This window comes from Maylandia zebra, linkage group LG18 (genome assembly GCF_041146795.1).
Source record: "Maylandia zebra isolate NMK-2024a linkage group LG18, Mzebra_GT3a, whole genome shotgun sequence".
NCBI lineage: Eukaryota > Metazoa > Chordata > Actinopteri > Cichliformes > Cichlidae > Maylandia > Maylandia zebra.
The window spans coordinates 38028018-38033040 of record NC_135184.1 but is presented as its reverse complement, the minus strand read 5'-3'; positions in this window follow the sequence as shown (position 1 = coordinate 38033040).

Genomic DNA, 5023 nt, shown 5'->3' with positions numbered 1-5023 from the left:
CAAGAAACTTATCCCAGTCAGAAAGATGAAGATGACAGAAGGAAAGAAAGCCGTGATAATAGCAGACAAACTGTACATAGACAGTAGATTGTACTGGGACAAAGATGTCACACCCTGGCTGTCTTTACCAAAGAACTGTCACTGTTATTTTTGCCTTTATTTGTTTGTTTCCTCACTTGTCATTGTCGCCTGTCACATGCTTTTCTTTCATTTTCTTTGACATTGTTTACTTTACTATGTAAATGTCACAATCTGTGGAAGCAGACTGTGTGGAGTGAGGAGGTGGACCCAAGTCCAGACACGCAAAACGAAACTTGATTTTAACAAAGGGTGAGCCGTTTATTGGAGGCTGATACAACAGTACAAAAACAAAGGCGACACGAAACAATAACCTATACTGGAAGAAGTCTAAACATGAAAAACCCTGAAACATAAACATAGAAACCTGAAACATGGAAGACTTCATAAACCTGGAAACGTGGCGTGACATTGCAGGTAAGCAGGCAAAACAGATGAACGGACAAAGAATGACAGGAGCTCAGAGATTAAATACCCACAGGAGGTGATCAGGGAAGTGGAAACACGTGGGGAATCAGCTGATTCAAATAAACATGATGGGAAGTGAAACTAAACACACTGAACATGGAACAAATGACCTCTTCAAAATTAAAATAGGAAACATTACAGGACGCAGACATGACCACACAAACCTGATTACACAGAAAATGCAGACATGAAACACATGATGGACTTAATATGACAAACTGACGAGGAACACACACTGTAAATACACACACAGGAAAAAGGGGATTGGAGATGAGACAGACGAGGTAACCTAGGGAAAATAGAAGGAGCTGAACTTACAATGAATGATAAAAATATAACACTCAAAACACTGGGTCACATGACCCAGGATCATGACAGTAAAACAATACAATCACTAAATGTCATTAGCTGGAATACTAAGGGTTTTGGCTCTCATAAAAAAGAATGAAAACATTTAAACATCTATCTGACCTGCTTGCTGATACAGCAAACACATCTCTCTGAGCGATCATATTGATCTTAAAACAACCAAAAATAATCAAGTATTTTATTCAAATTATAATTCAAGACAAAGAATTTTGATCAATAAAAATATACAAGCAATATAAAACCACTGTAGATCCTGAAGGTTTTGCACATACACACCTACACTCTGCCGATAGATAGATACCCTACTGGGATAATAAGCTGCCCAAAGGAAGTGATAGAAACAGCTGATATCAAGACAACAAAGCTCCTGACCATGTATGGAGGGTTTCACCCCAAATCCAGCACCCTGAGATTATATGTCAAGCAGAAGAAAGGAGGCCCAAGACTACTGTGTCCCCTATCCAGGATGAAACAACATGAATGTCCATGAATGCATCAGGAACACTAAGCACCAGTGCTTATTGAATACCTCAGGCAGAAGAAACCAAAGAAAGAAGACGAGCAAGTGGAAAAACCACCCTGGAAGAACAGGCGCCCGCAGGATTTGTACTGAAGGCAGAAAAAGTGACTGACATCCAGAAATCCTACCGGTGGCTGGTGAAAGACAGCACAGAAGCACTACTCATGGCAGCACAAGAACAAGCCCTTAAGCACACGATCAATAGAGGCTGGGGTCTATCACACTGGACAAGACCCCAGACACAGGCTGTGCAAAGATGCCCCTGAGACAACCAACACCTAAGAGCAAGGTGCTAGCAGGCAGGCCATACATGGAATGCCATTACCAAGTTGCTGTCATAGTATGCAGGAATATCTGTGTCGAGATGACCTAGAGACTCCGAGGTGACTGACCGAATTAAAATCCTGTGGAACTTCCAAATACAGACAGACAAGCTGGTGATGGCTAACCAAAAGGATATAGTCGTGGTGGTGTGAGATTATTCTGTTATTATATGTTACCTTATATATGTAATCAAAGTAGTTGGATTAGAATACTGCTGTAGATCATATTATACCCTTTAATATAGAGTGTGTGATCAGTATGTAGTTTAGTTCTCATTATACTTTTGAGTTAAAAGAACATATTCACTTATTAGTTTATTAGATAAGTGTGCATCACTCTGTATCCTTGATCTGCTGTGAATGTCTCATACTGTGTTCTTGACATGTTTTATTGCTGAATCATAAACAGAAGGAGACTTTGTGTCTAGAGCAGAGGAGCAATGATCCGAGGTCATAACTTAGGGAGAAAGAATGTGAATGTTTGGGCTTTTACGACTAGGTGGGGGCCACTAGCGGCTATAAGAAGCTGAGTAACACGTCACCATTTTGAGACTTGCGGTGACCCTCTTCAGGCATGTCTCCCCATCATGATGGTCCTTATGCTCTTAAGTGTTGAATTGTATGGAAATAAAGTATTGTTGATTGAGCATAAATACACCGAGTACTGTCCTTCCTTCAGCCCAAAATTGGGAGATTTCAACAGTGGACAAGCAGAGGAAGACAGCTGCAGTGATAGACGTAGCTATACCGAATGATAGCAACAACAGGAAAAGGAACACAGGAAGATGTAGAGGGTGAAGGCAGCAGTAGTCCCTGTAGTAATGGGAGCACTCGGGGCAATGACCCTCCAAACTGGGCGAGTGGCTCCAGAAGATTCCAGCAGCAGATTCCAGAAGATTCAGAAGACTCCAGCGCCCTGATGCACTGGTGCTGAGACAGCCATCTCACCCTCAATGTCACAAAGACAAAGAAGTTGATAGTGGACTTCCGGAGGTGCAGCACACATGCCCATCACCATCAATGGAGATGCTGTGGAGAGAGTCAGCAGCTTTCATTTCCTAGGTGTAAATCTGGGGGAGGATCTCACATGGTGAGTACACACAAACAAAACAGTGAAGAAGGCGGAGCAGCGCCTCTTCTTCCTCAGGAGACTGAAAAGATTCGGCATGAGCCCCCGCATCCTCAGGACCTTCTATCACTGTGCCACTGAGAGCATCCTCACTGGATGCATCACCACCTGGTATGGCAACAGCACCACTTACGACCGCAAAGCTCTCCAGAGGGTAGTGCGGTGGGACGAAAGGATAATTGGGGGTGAGCTTCCCTCCCTCCAGTTGTGCTGTCCTCGCCCTTTGTTTTCACCGGCTGGACAGTAAGATAATGCTCCAGTAAGCAGACTTATTTTCCTTTTTTGTGCTGATTTATTGAAGAATGGCCTCTGATCATCGCCTTCTCTTTGACTATTGTAAAACTGAAACATACAAAATATTGCATTAGCAAACTACTATCGCAAACTAGCTTGTTACACACTTACTGCGAGCTGACAAGAAAAAACTTTCATAACTCACACGTACAAATTATTATACAATTTGTAAATAAAACAAAGAGACAATTATTATTTTATCATCACTCATACTTTTGGACAAATCTCGTCCAAAGCAACATTTTAAGGTCCATGTCAGCTTAAAACAGTAATACTTTGGCATTACGTTCAGCCATCTTGGATTTTCCGCTTTCTCTATTTTTCTTTTTCCAAAGTAATCAAAAGAATATTACAAAGCAGCCACCAGAGGGAGCTCTAGGGCAGTTTATAAAACTGTATAAGCCAGTGTAAATTATAAAGTCAGAACAAGCGTAGTCCTTGGAGAACCAAAGATACCTTGAAGGACCCCCAAGACCCCAGGCCTCTGGTAGAGGACCCAGTGGGTGTTCATGTGAGAATGGGCTAATGATAAAACTGCATAAACTGAATTAAACATGAAGAGAATTGTATTCATATGTGACTGAATGTTCATAATTATTGGAACTTCCTAACATAGAAAAGAAAAATAAAAGCCTCATCTCTGCATCCAGGAGGGCAGCGAGTCTCAGACGGCCTTTAATACTCCGTTTAGACACTTTGTCACTTGGATTAACAAATGTGTCTGCTGTGTTTCAGGCTCTGGAAAAGAAGGTCTTAAGACCAATTTCTGCTGTAATTTTCACCTTTATTGTTGAATACACCAGTTTTCAGTTGGGTGTTTCTAAGATAAGATCACCTTTATTAGTCCCGCATGTGGGAAATTGGTTTTGTCGCAGCAGGAAGTGGACAGTGCAAAAGTTGTATAGCAAAAATTAGAATACAATACGAATAATATACTGTACTTCATACTGTATTGTTTTCTTCAGTGCACTCAGTTCTTTCTGGCTTTGCTCAGTGATGTAGTTTTGTACCCACTGTTTTTCCCACACATAATTTGCGTGCAGGCAATGTCAGTAACTGCATCCCAAAGCACTCTTTGGTTACAGACGGTGGATTACACTCTTCACCTTTATCTGTGTCAGTTATCTTGACTTGCTCACCTTTGTGGACAGTCTTTAACCCAGTGAAAAACAGACGGATAAACTGCACATTTAGTACTGCAGCCAAACAGTGAGTTTCTTCCTGATCCCTTTGTGCCAGTGGCTAGCCTTTCTGTCACTTTTGCTATGGGATATTTACCATTTCTTGGTTAATTCACCTACTTGAGACAGCCTCTGATTTTCTTCCAAATATCCTTTTTAGAGTCGACTTCATAAATGTAAAAGTCAGATCTGAACATGCTGTAAAGACTTTAGCATCCAAACATGCAGCATCTAATGATTTAAAAGCCAAGACTGCATTGGGAAGCTCCATCGTGTACGTCCACGTGTGACTGTATCATTGTTCAAAGTCCATGGTAGAGCTTGTCACAGTTACACTGGGGTCTGTTGTTATCTTCTCAAGGCAAGAAACATCATAGGTCTGGTCTTTTTCTTCAAGAAACAAACTGTCAAGATTCGTGAGTAATGTGTTCGTACCAGGGTCCTTGTTCAAGTCATCAACCAGTGTTTCCCCCACTGTTTCTCTCATCCAATTGGAAACCATGAAAACACCAGTTGCTTGCTTATCTTTGTTGAGCTGTGACTCGTATCCAGAAAGCACCTTCATTCTTTCAGCTTTCATTCGTCAAAGTCTGGAGGAAGTCTGTCATTGCGAGCCATCCTCTCCTACCAATATTGATCTACAATGAAGTCAGACTTTAAG